The 13919-nt window shown below is 39.3% G+C and overlaps 1 protein-coding gene across 7 annotated transcripts in view; it reads right to left on the bottom strand.

Moving 5' to 3' along the window:
• Positions 1-13919, bottom strand: part of TRPM1 (transient receptor potential cation channel subfamily M member 1) — a 105539-nt gene that overhangs the window by 76904 nt on the left and 14716 nt on the right. The gene's annotated exons all lie outside the window — the stretch shown is intronic.

The following is a 13919-nucleotide window of genomic DNA, read 5'->3' as shown; positions in this document are numbered from 1 at the left end:
TGCAACAGCAGGACACGTCAGAGAGTGCAGATCATGTCGGGCAGCACCAAATATTACCGCAGGCCTGGGCCTTAGGGTATATCACCGTGTCCCGCAGCCATAGGGAGGAGGAGGAGGGGGAGAGAAGATCCAGCAGGCAGGAATTGTGCAGCAAGATTGATTTATTTAATTATTTTACAAATGCTTTTATAGACTTTTTTCTTCATAGTCTAATTGGACAAAGGATCAGCCACCCCTTGGGGGTGATTGGCCAAAATCCTAAAACATCCATTGTCAAAATACTTTTCTACTATACCATAAACAAGATTTTTCAAGGTTGCAGGTGGCTTGGTTGTTTACATTCCCTGCTACCTCTTCTGCGTGAGAGAAAAGTCTCTCACGGACTTAGAAAATAGCAAGAAAATCCTTGCTAGCAGCATTTTTGTATCTACATACTCATGTTAGTCCTTCAGAGAACAGAGAAATCTGATGACAACTACTGCAGAACGGCTGATGTGCTGCTTTTACATTCATGGAGCAATCACCATCCCCTATTAAAGTAGGCATTAGGTTTCCTTTAGTGTCTCTAACAGATTACTGCTGGTGAAGATCATAGGCATTTTAGACTAGCAGCTTCACTCACTACTGAGTTAGACTCCTTTAACAAGAATTTCCCTTGTTAAACTAAACAAAGAACATCTCCTTAAATTCACCTTTTGGTAAAGAGTCATTTGGGCAATGCCTGTTTGCTCAGTCTCATTAACATACAGTTTGATAAAAGAAGTTTACTACTGAACAAGATGAAATCCCTAGAAAAGGCAAAGAGGCAGGATTTATTTCCAGAAGGGCATTAAAAATAAAAAAAAAGTGCCCAAACTACTTGGTGTGAGAAACACACCAGCTGCATTCCACTAATCCACAGCTGATCCTTGGAAAGAATCACAAATCCACTCAACCAGCAGGCTGAGTGCCATTTTATTGGCAAGAATTGAGAACAAAACGGAATCAAATACACACTCATAACATTGGCTATTAAAAATTTTGCTGGTGTTTGATAAAGTGTATATTAAGGACTCTTTGCTTAATTCAATGACAGAATATGAAAAAGTGAAAATACAAAAATTAAATGTATGAATTTGCTAGAAAACTGTTTCATTGTTATGGCCTCGTGGCTGCAAGACATTCACCCACTGAACTGGCCTCAAGTCCTGCACTTTGGAACTGTTCCAACGAGGGCCAAGGATGGAACATGCCACTAAGAAACACCCAGAGATATTCCTTTCTGTTCATGGCTGAGGCCCACTGCCAGAATACACATGGAATAACCTGTACCATATCCCTGCTACGCCTGTACCTGCCATTGGTAGTTTATGCTGAAGGTAGGTTGTTTTTATCCTGTTCTTACAGCACTACTTACTCCCAGCAGAAGCTGTCAAACCCACACATTTTCAATTTCCATACAACTTTTGCAAATCTTTAAGTATGAATTATACTGTATTCTGCAGCCTCAAGCTCACAGTGTAGTTTAGTACCAGTTCAATACAAACTTGGTGAACAACACCTTAAACACAGTCAAAAGTCTAAACCTATCCTCAGTTGTTTTGCAATGATCTTTTACAATAAACACATTCTAGAAGCTTAGCAGTATAAATTACATAAATTAGAATAAAAATACATAAAGTATTAAATAAAGCAATCTTGTTCTGAGTTTTATCAGGTAATATTACAGGTAATTCCTTTTTCTCATGTTTATGACCCGTTGATCAATATGTGAGCATTTCTCAGCACTGGAGAAGGGAGGAAGGGAGAAGAGGAATATGGGAAATGAAAAATCAAAAAGGTAATACAAACTTTGCTTTCAAGGTTCCTGTCCACAATCATGATAAAACAGCTCTATGATGACTGCTTGATTAAAAATTAATTGCTGTGGTAATTTAAAGATATGCCTTATTTAATAATTAATGTATAGGAATTAAATTGGACTATTCACTGAAGTCTTATGATAAGGTACACTTAGAAAAGATCCAGGATCTTATTATATAATTAGGGATGGAGGGGGAATTTCACTGCATCTTGGAGAAAGAATGCTTCCTGTCATAGCTGGTATCTGTCCTGTGCAACAACTGATCCTTTTTTTTTGTCTCAGTACTAGGGAATACCAAATTTTAATGTAATACTGCAAAGTGAGGTCCTTCCTATATAGCACAGCTCTATCTAGTGGCTGATTAATCCAAGTGCATCTGGCTGTTGAAAGAATCCTAAATCATTAATGTGATGAAGGCCAGGAAAGCCTTTAAAGGAAGATGACACTTTCTTTTTCTGACCTACTGTTACCTTGCATAAGCCTGCAAACACACCAGCAAAGGCTGTACTGGCAGCTAAATCCTGCCTTTCCATACACTGATAAACATGATGTGGTAGAGAGTTCTCTTGGTATTGATCACTTTTCCCAGTACAATTTGCAGGAACAAACCAGGGGCTCACATACTTATTCAGGCAGGGTACTAAATATTGGCCTGACAGACAAACCCAGTGAAGCTGGTTGGACAGTCCCTGTGCTCCATTACATGCCTGTTATAGGCATGTGCTTACCCCCTATATCGGGAATATGCCAGAATGGCAATGTTTGAGCACTGTCAGAGGTGGCTGGGAAGCCTCTGTCTGTCCACTTGACTGCTGCTGTGGGAGACAGGAAGGTTTGGAGCCATTCCCCAGCCCCAGCACTGGATGAAGCCTGGAGCATAAACACTGTAGGGTAACACACATTCCTTAGCAGGCTGAGCTGGTCCCTGTCCCTACCCCTGGTGACACCATGGGAGGAAGAGCTTGGTACTGCAGCCCTTCCAGAGCAACACAGTATGTTGAACCCAAAAAGCTCTGAAGCCCAATGCAGAAAATCCAAGTGGCTGTTGTGTTTTTTCCCAATCTCATCATCCATCTAGGGGATATATTGGACATTAACCTGTGTCAGCTTCTAATTGAACATAGCAGGAGAGCTGCTAACTTCTGTGCTGTGTAACTGAATAATGGATTCCATCAGCATGGGGGAAAGGTCACTGGTTTTTGCTGGTAATTACAAAAGCCTCACAAAAGTGTGCCTACATTTTTCCCAAGCTCGTCAGGCCATTTATCCAGTGGAGGCTTAAGGAAATAATGGGTATTCCACATAGCAGTTATCTGAATAATGCTCTAATGATAATTCTGGTTAATAACTGTATAAATAAGTATAGTTTCAGTAAAACTGAAACAATCCTGCTACAGATACCAGTGTAGCAAAATTAAAATAGCAATGTAAAAGCACTGCAGTTGGGGAAAAGGACTCATACCTGCTGCATATAGCCAACACCAAAATATAATGTGGATTTTAAATACCACTTAAGGTTAAGCCCACACGACAGTTCTAAGAAATTAGCTTTGAATGTTGTGTAACTTTGCCAGAAAGCCTGGAAATTACCTCTCCTTTTGAATGACTAGAATACATTAACCAAGGGCCTGTCAATACTCCTGGAACTGGGGTTAGGTAATTCTGATCCCTGAAAGCTTCAACTGCAAACACTCATTCAAGCTGCATCTGTTTCTCTGTACATTGCTCCAGAAGGCAACTTGAACACAGCTTCCTTATTTTGTGTACAGGAATTAAATAGGTTTGCAGCCCATTTTTCATGTCCTTTTCAACTCATGTTTTATCTAGCATTTCTGCAGCCGTAATACAGGTTGGCACAGAAATGTTTTACTAGTATATTTTCATTCTAAATTACTCAAATCTGCTTTAAAGTAACTAGTATTCTAGCTAAACAGTAAAATGCATTTGTTTTGTGTGCCTGTGCACAGAAAACAAAAGCACTTACTCATTTCAGCACTTTGAAGAGCAGTAATGAGAGTCATATTAATATGTATAAACTACTGAATATTTAATATTAGTAGAATATTTTACCTTATAAACATGACAGTTATTTGAAAATCAAAGCAATTTGAGCAAGTTAAATACCACCCCCCACATCTTCATTCCATGAAAATTTCATAGCTTCTGTTTCCTTTCAGAAAAAAAAAATCAAGGTGACAGCAAGATGATTTGCTCTAGTTCTTGATTCAGGCAGTGTTTGCTAATCAATTAGACCCATAAGATTAACAGGGCTTTGTGGGGACCAGTTCACATTATTTTCTAACAAAAGAATTTCTAAATGCTTAAGTCAAGTGCCTGAACCCACACAGCTGGCACCAGTTCAGATTTCTGGTGTCTCAAAGACATCCTCCCAAGGCTAGTATCCCAAAGGGCCTAACACAAACCTCCTCAGCAGCTAGAGGCCAGAGAGGATGGAAAATGGCACTAACAGCTTAAATGCAAGTAGTTTCAAGTAAATTCAAGTGCCCTTGTGCCTTCTTCCTAATACGTTGTCATAGAAAATAAAGGCAACAAGGCTCTCCCTTAGTACTTGAAAAAAATAACTTCAGAACATCTGAATTTATGAAATTTAAATGAAAAAACACTTAGAAATTCTACTGAGTGACACAGGTGAATGTCAGAAAGATCAGAGATTGCATTAGTGGGTTTATTTATTCCAACTACTAAAGCTTTATGAACAGCAAAATGTTAATACCATAGGATTTATTATGGGAGAGGGAAGTAATGATTAAAATTAACTAGGCCATGGACTGGAGTGGGACACTAATGACAAATGACTGGGCTAGCCATTTCCAAAAAGCCAGTTATTTCCCTTCTGCTATTTCCTGAATGAAATACACAAATTCAACAGAAATCCTGAGCTCCTGGAACACAGCCACTCCCAGGCTCTGCTCCTTGGGAGGGCTCTGAGGAGGCCTCCGTATTTCCAAAGGCCCAAATGGATCAGGATCCATAGACACTCAAGGCTAATATCCACAGAATCTGCCTCAGCTGCTCACACCCCTCAGCAGTCAAGCAGGTAAGAAGAGGCAAGAACAACAGAGAGGCTGAGCAGCAGAGATCAGGCATTCTGGGCCATGGGGGTAATCACTGCGGTTGTGTGCCTGGGGTGGGAAACCAAAACCAAAAAACGCTTTTAGATGAGATCAATGTGGTACAGAGCCTGGCTGTCCCTGGGTCCTATAAGGATCCTCCCCTTTCTGGTAAACCAAAAGGCTGGGAGAAGATCTGCATGCAGCACTAGCTACCAGGAGAGCTATCATTAAAACAGAATAAAAATTAGTGTTACTTGATGTCAAGATCCTTCTGAGAAGGTGGAGGCATTTCTCTGGTAAATGAACTACGCTGAAGACAGAAGGCTGATACAACGGTTTGGGATTCTCTAGGATGAAAGACATCACTAAACAACCAGACTTACTAGTGTTAGGTAAGGCATGTCAGGTCATCTCATGTCAGTGTTTCAATGCTCAGAGCTAGTGATTTAGGAAAACACACTGACTTTTCACCTTTCTACTGCTCTGTTCAAACCTAAGCCTGACAAATACAAACAAAAAAAAGTCTAATCTGCTTCTGGGAATGAGAATAATCGGGATTTTGTAAGGACAGCTCAACAGGATTGTGAAGTGAAATCAGAACTAAATACAAAAGCATGTACAAAATTCAATAGCAAAATCAAAAGGTTCTCAACTTGGGATATTAAATATCAGGCTAAAAAAATCTTAAAACATAAAAAACTATTTTACAAAACTAATGAGGTCAATGAGTGTGACTTGCACACTTCCATACAACTTGCAGCTAAGCCGTAGAACACCTTGGTGAAGGATGCTGTGCTGACTAAAAGGCAACAATGTAATTTCACCTAAACCCCCCCAATACTACCTCTGGTCCAGGCAGTCCCTATCTGAAGTATTTCTGTCTAGGAGCAAACTCTGAGGGAGAAGAACTACATCTTTACCTGTTCTACAGCACTCTCTTGACAGTGCTGTTCCAGCTCTGCACAGCACAGATTTCTGGTCTGACCCAGCACAGCCTCACACCTGACCTCTGAATTTATTAGACACTAAACAAAAAAAACTTGTCAAGTCATGAGCAGTACACCTGATTCCCACCTGTATTTGCAATCTTCAGTTTCATGAGCAAATTCACATCTATAATTGAAAATATTTAGGGGACTCAAACTTCAGTAAAACCTAGGTAAATTATTAAGTGCTTAAGAGGTAATTTCAAAACAGCAAACCCTGGGCTCTGAGCACTGATCCAGCTAATCACATGCAGAATAAATCTTTTAAAAAACTTTGGAATTTACTCTTTACTCTTCAGTTCCAAACTGACAAAGATTTTACATTTGCAAAAATACAACATAAAAATCACCACCAATGATGTAGAACAAAGATATGTATTGCTTAATGTGAACATCACATCTTCACCTGTCAATCTCTGTAAAATACATTAAGAAACCAACATAGAAATTAATGATTGTATTGTACTAGGATGATGGTTTTAGGAATGGTCTTGGATACTAGAAACAACAGAGGATGAACCCCTGAACATTGCTCCCTTTTTTGTGAAAGACAATTTGTAATACATGACTTGTGAGAGGAAAATTGGAAGGAGGGAAGTTAAAGTCAACTAAAACCACCAGAAATAAAAAATGAAAAACATTTAAATGTCTATTCTGTTAAAAAAATTACAGACAGTACATTTAGTAAAACTTAGTAACCACTGCTTGCTTTCCACTGGTAGGAGCTTAAGCCATTCAGCTATTAATCACATGAAAGTAGATGATAAGGAATATTAATCCATACCAGCTGTTACATCTTTTACTGTGCTATTATTAGAGATTAATCTTTATAGAACAAGGCTGCCTTTTCATGTCATTTCCACGAGGACATCGTACTAGCCGATACTGTTTTACAGCACATCTTCACAAAGAGATAAAGAAAGCAGGTGCTAATGATGACATGGTGAAATACATTCAACTTCATCCTCAAAATCTAAGCCATTTATGCTTAGAGGACACACTCAGTGTAATCAGTTGATTAGTTAATTTTTATTATGACTGCAAAAAATTGCTTTTATAGCTTCCTATTTACATCAAAAGAACCATGATATTCTCCTAGTGATATTGAATGTTGTCTTACAGAAAGTTCAAGGCCATGCAATTTTCTATCTTCAGTCCTGGTAATGAATCCAGTTTAAAACTTCTAACGTGATCTAGTTGATAGAGCCTTAATGAGGAACGTTTAGGATTTTAACAGAATTTTAATGAAACAAAACCAACACTGCGAGCATAATAATGAACCATAAACCCCTGTCAGGTGAGCCAGGTTTTTGGAAGAACAATTGCTTTAATTGTTGGATACACTTCATAACTGCATCTGCACACTCCAGAGAAACTCCTGTTGGATCACATGTTGATGGAATGCTATTAAAATCACAAAAAGCATCACACTCCTCCAAAAAAGTAAAATTACTGGCAGAAAAGGCCAGCATTATCCATTAAAGACTATGAGATTATCATGAAAAATAAGCTTCTAATCAGTTTCTTGAGTTTTGGATAAGATACTACCAGCTGCACTAAGGAAATCAGTTGTCACAGTTACAGAAAAAAACCAAAATCTACATTCTCTACACCTGCTGTCTCCTCATTTTGTTAAATGCAAGACTCTTCTCTAATTATGTCACAATTATTCATCAGGGTTATCTGGTTTTTTACTCATCTGACGTTATATTGATGTTCCAGACTGAACGTGTGGTGGTCTTCTAGCACAGCCTAGATGGTGAGGAAGCAGCTCTTTAGTCTGAGCTGGTCTGAGTCACTGCTCTCCCACTCTCCCCTGCAATTCTCACAGTATCTGCTCAGCAACCACTGCCCTGTCACTCTCCCCACATTTGCTCAAGTCCTTCAGAGGCTCCCTTTTCTCACTGCCCATGTTCTGCCTGGGCTAGCTCATCTGCTTCAGCTGTTGCCTCCCCAGTACTGCTGCCCCTGCCTCCAGCCTGGGCAATCTGGCATGTACAGTCGCCTCTCACAGCCCCTGCTACCTGTCTTTAATCCTCTTCACCCTCCTTTTCATCTGCTGATGAACCAGCTGTTGGTTATGTAAGGCCTTCCAGTCCTTTTCCTCTCCTCACAGATAAGTACATTCAAATTTTGCTATTTCCTTTCAGCTTCAGGACACTTTTCAAGACAAACTGGCTTTCTGATTCCACCCTGCTAATGCCTGTCTACAGGACTTCTCCCATCTCCAAACTGGATTAAGTGGCTAACCCTAAAATGACACTTTTGCTGCTGAATATTGATAATTTGCCTGCTAACGGCCGGCAAAAGCACAGGGCAGACAAAAGTACTGACAACACAAAAAATAACATACATACTAGGAGGTAAAACTGGGGTCCAAATCTAAGCCTTTATGCAGGTTATCTCACGGCTTACTTTTTATTTAAAAAGAGGCTTGAAGCAGGGGGGGGATAGGGGATATGATCAGAGGAACATTAGATCAGTTTTAACCAGCTATAGCTTTTCTAACTTTTCCATTAATGTAGATCATAGAAGTTGCACTAGAGATTGGGACCCACACACAACAGAAAACTGTTTCTGTGGACAAGACACATAAAAGAAACAAAGGAAAATGAAGTTGCCCAATTTCACCACGTAGCAACAAAACAGTGAAGTTCAACTGCTGATCCAATCCACCACATCGCCCATGAAACGTCTCTTTTTCAATGCTTTCTGAGTCTTCCTTTACTCTGCCACGTATGTTTTTCATCTCATTTTAAGGACTAAATTAAAAGAATCTCAACCATTCGTAGAAGATTCTACTAATGTAGAGTCTGAAATCGAAAACCACCAGACAGGTCCTGTTCACTAAGGCAGTGGCTGATTCTTCAAACTTAGGTCTGGCAAGCAGTGAGTACCCCAATCCATATCCTTCACTGCAAGATCAACTAACCTACTATTGCTACATGAGACACGAATTAACATCACTTTCCAGAAAAATTGTTTCTTCCTTTGTTTATTCACATTTGTGTTTCCTAGGCCTCTTACAGTCACATTCTGCATGTCCTGCTACTGTAAAATGATCCACCTCAGAAGCACTCTAATATTCACTTGTTGTTCTCTGTGTTTGAAAGTCAGAGAGATTTTCAGCATTCATGAGCATTTGTTTCCGTTTGTAATAAGTATCCACCCTTGACAGATTCCTTCAACAAAATGACACTCAAAGTGAAAACTGCTCAAGGCTTTCTGCTCCCATTTTTCTTGACTCAGAGCTGCATAAGGCTTGTTTGAGTCTGTCTGTCACTGGAGAGATGCTGTAAGCAAGAACTAGCAAGAGGGTCAGCATGAACCAAGCACCTATGGCAGGTTTTTCTGTGTGAGACTAGGTGGAATTCATGTTGGGAAACAGGCAGCAAAGCACATTTGCAAAAGACACAGATGCATGCAAGTCCCACAGTTGCCAGAAGTGAATATAAACTGTTGAACAGAACAGCAGCAAATTGTTGAAAAGTAAAAACCATTATTCCGTAACTCACAAGTTGACTCTGACATTCAGTCCATGCCTTCTGTACAGGACTCATGTCATGTCACGCATGTATCCAGCTGGGGGACAGGCTGCACTAGCTGTAAACTCCGGGAGTTATGCAGTATTTGCCCAGACATACAGATGTTCTATGAGATGTGCCTTGTAAGTAACAGCTACCATCAGTTTTAAGAAGTTGACAAACATTTGGGCTTAAACTAAAAAAGCTCCCACAAAACTCATGACGTTCACCTTGCTGCAAGCCATCATGACATAGCAGTCATACAGAGACAGCACTTTGGGTAGAGGTACATGTGACTTTAACAGCTACATAGTGCAAGAGGTTTTATCACTGCTTCCATCCTTCTATCCTATCTTGAGCAGCAAGCTTCCATGCCTTTATGGTAGCCTTTCCTTCATATTACGGATCAGATATTACACACTCTATGCACACACCATCTTCTTCTGTTGGATGCCTGCAACGCACTGACTTGTAGGGACAGGGTTTACTGCAATGCCATGTGCCTGACTATGCTTGATGAGTCATTCCTGCAGAATAGAGACTTGGGACCTTAGGAACAATTCCTGACAACAGAGAGATTCCTAAAAGCCATACCTTAACACTGTCTGTCTTGAGAAGAAACAGAATGTCAAGAAAAAGGTCATGGACGTGCCACAGAGGTAACCTTTTGGTTCTACATTTCAAATTGGACAAATCCTCTCCTATACCGATATTCTTCCTTTGGATGGTATGTCACAGCATACCAAAACTCACTCGGCCAATTGTGCACCCTGCTTAGGGCATTAAAGGATTTATTTTCAATTCCTATTCAGATCAGCTGGTGCTGTCTAACACATACTCTATTAGACATTCTTCACAATGCTCTTATCCAGGCTGTTGAAGGACAGTGTGATACCCAATCAACACTAAAGCGCCTTGATGGTTCAGTGATTGATTCACTTCCCTTGCCTTGATTCAGCAGGGCAGGGAAGTGACAGAGGCTGCAGAATGCTCTCTGTAGAAAAGATCTCTCAAAACTGGATGAAGTTATACACCCAAATACAATGTATTTCAGTTTCTCTTAAAAACACAGCTACTCTGATAGAGATTATTCCAATCTGACACTCCCTTCTGCCATTACACAGAGGAGCACAGGCTGTGTTGCTGTGTCTCACTTTGCGAGCATGTACCAGAGCACAGGCTGCTAAGTACAGTCTTTGTTCATTTGAGAAGGGGCAACTGATAACCTGCTGGCCTGTTCTTCAGACATGGAATAGTCTGCTTCTATTTCCTTTTATAGCCATGAAAGTCTACCTGTTATAACAGTTTAATTATTGCCCTGTTATTTTTTTAGAGCATTAAAGAAGATATAGAACCTGCTCTGATGTACTCAGAAATGAATTTTATTATGTCCAAGTTATTTTCTCATATCACTCACCTGACTCCCCAAAATGTAAAAAACACAGCACTTTTATCTTCTGAGCCACTGAGACATTGACTAAAATACTGGCACATGTCTTAATCACAGCAGAAATTTGGGGGGAAAAATTTGAAACTCTCAAAAGGAATGAGTATGAAAACTATTTCACTGCTACCAAAAGAACTATTTAACCATAACTGCAATATTAACCAGTTGCAGAAAACTTCCAAACATACCTATGACCATCATAAACCTAAAACATCAAAAGGTATGCAATTTGAAGGAAATCACAGCTGCTTGACAAATAGTTTAGAAGCAGAAAGTGAATTAGTCTTGTTAGTCTTTCTTTTTCCTATTTGAAGTTTAGTATTATGATAAGAAAGCACACAAAACATACAATTTAAGATTAACAACTGCAACTCACTTAAGGGATTTCATACCAATTTTCAAGCTTCATTAACAAATGGTAAGACAGATCAAAGCAGTGACTTAAAGAGAAGACAAAATTGGTTTTCTGCCTAGAAGCTATATTCTCTCTGATCTAAGAGAATGTACTCACCACTGGTTTGTCTGGTCACTTACAAAACATAGGATAAGTTATTTGCCTTAGTCTGAAGGTCTAATAATCTTTTCTCCTTTGTAATCCATGGAAGTTTTTCCAATAAACCACTGGGTAATACTGTATTACCTTAAAAAAATTACAGAGATCCATTATACTTTCTATAGTAGTGCTGTTGGGATTTTTGAAGTTGTCTACTACATTTAGATAAAATAGTCTAAATTTTTTGTAAGGCATTACTGTAATTTCTTGTATCACATTTGATAGCCAGGAAGGAGACAGTAATAAAATACATTAGCAGCTGTATAAAAGCTTAAATCTGAGCATCTGGAAGGCTTGTACTGAATATACTCTTATACAGATAATCGCAGAGAATTTACAAGCATGGAAGAATTATCGGCAAAGAGAAATAAATGCAGAGTAAAGCTGTTCCAATAAAATGGTTTTCTCTTCAGAGGAACAGAAAATGAGTCATAGTAGGTACATTTTAAAGACATTTAGATCAAGTCAATGGAGACAGCAAGCAGAGATGAAAGCATTGTTTAGTACTAGAAAAATAATTTGAAGTAATTCCCATTAGCAGGAACGACAGACCAGTGATGTGCATCCAGATAAGCTGCTTCTTTTGTTAATAAACAGAGATGTTTACAAGACACAAAACCAAAACACAGACACACTAGGACATCATGGGTCTCACATTTCATTTAGAGCACTCTCTGTTGAGGGAGAGAACTACACCTTTAATTGCACAGCAAGTAGCAACAGGTGGTTTTGTAAAACTGCTCAGGAAATAAAATTTTATCTTCCTCTACAGCACTGCTGTCAAAACCAGGGGACTACACAGGAAAACTAAGCAGAGTAAAGAGCTGAGCAGGACACATTTTAAGTAGTCTTGGTATCCAGCATTACTGCAGTAAAAACTGGAAGTTAAAATCACGGGCCAGGACCACACACTGTTACACATTCCTCAGGAAAAAGCAAGAGTGAGAGTGGCAAAAGGGAAAAAGATTAGAGTAGTAGGTGAAATTTTCATTATAAACCTCAATGCTTGGCTACATCACATGGCTTTAACCGTTTCCTGCATAGGTTTTCCAGACATATCCCAAAACACTACACCCCTACAAGGGACACACATGCAAGACCAGTTTCAATTCCTGTTTTCAGCTGTATCATTAGCAAAAATTAACAGTCAATACGAAACACTCTCAAGCACAAGAATGCCCAGTTTCCTGCCTTGAGAAGTCCTGACTTCCAGAGACGAGCACTTCACCTGCCTGGATGATGACAGCGTGCTACTGACCTCAGAGAGCCAACCCACATAATTTGTGGCAGAAGTAACACTCCCAGCCTATTACACAAGCACAAAAATCTAGTTTTCTAATCAACTCTAATAACTATTTTCATGAAAGGTAAAGTTTCTGTTACTGAAATGAACATTAAAGCAAATAAACACCAAAAGGATTATGAAGACTAAAATAAGCAAGCCATGAAAGGAATTTTCAGCTTTTGAAAGACAACATTTTCTTATAGTAAGAAGTCAAGGAAAATAAAATCTGCACTGTGCTCCTTCTACCTTCACTTAACTAGTCTTATGGGATTAGTGGGACAAAATTAAGCCATTTTTGCCTGGGCATTTTACTCTGACTTTATTCCATTCAAGAAGTAAAATGCCGTATGTTTTGCACTATCAAAGCAGGCTTGGGGACATTTTGAAGGGGAAATCCTTTTCAACTTCCTTTATCATTATTTCTTTGTATTATTCAATAAATAAAGTTAATACTACCAGCCTATGAAGCTGGAAGTCATCTGAGTGACAAAGCAAGCAAAACACAGTTGTTCATGAAATGCAAGATTCTTGGAGGACAGCCTGGTTTGTCACGAGGTACCCAGGAAACAACTGTGCAAGTAATGGGCAAAGTTACCCAAGTATTAGCTGGCATTTCATTTTGCCACTTTGCTTTACAACCATCAGAGGAGGAAAAACTGAACCCACCGCAAACACCTTCTGTTTTGATTCCAAATGTTTAGCCTGGGCCCTGGTGCCAAGGAAATTACAGCTGAAGCGTTCTTTTTTTTCATCTAGCACTCAGTGTAATTGGGCCTGTAATACAGGTATTACATGCAGCCTGACAATCTCTAGCAGAGAAAAGGGCCAGGGTCCACAGTCAGTACCTAAAAACCATCACTGTAAATCACTTTATACTGAGATGATGCTTGGAATTCCCCTGGTGATGGTCCATGACCATCAGTCTCTGCTGAAGCAGTCCCTCAAACCTAGACATATTCTCTCTTGCAATCACAGATGACTACGACCAATATTGCACAATGTATAGAACAATCTTCTTAAAGAAGGAAACATTTTAATGCATACTTAGTTGCCGTTGTGACATTTTTCTTCATTTTATATATTCCTTGAAACTTCCTTTCACCCCTTTAGTTAGAATCTGACTATAACAGTGATGACAATCACCAGAAATTAGAAGTAAAAGGGTTGCAGAGGTCTGAAGAGTAGACAAAAACTATTTCTCATTATT

Source organism: Corvus brachyrhynchos, unplaced genomic scaffold (assembly GCF_000691975.1).
Source record: "Corvus brachyrhynchos isolate BGI_N302 unplaced genomic scaffold, ASM69197v1 scaffold200, whole genome shotgun sequence".
In the NCBI taxonomy this organism is placed as follows: Eukaryota; Metazoa; Chordata; class Aves; order Passeriformes; family Corvidae; genus Corvus; species Corvus brachyrhynchos.
Note: the sequence above shows the minus strand (reverse complement) of the source record. Positions and strands in the feature narration are given on the sequence as shown.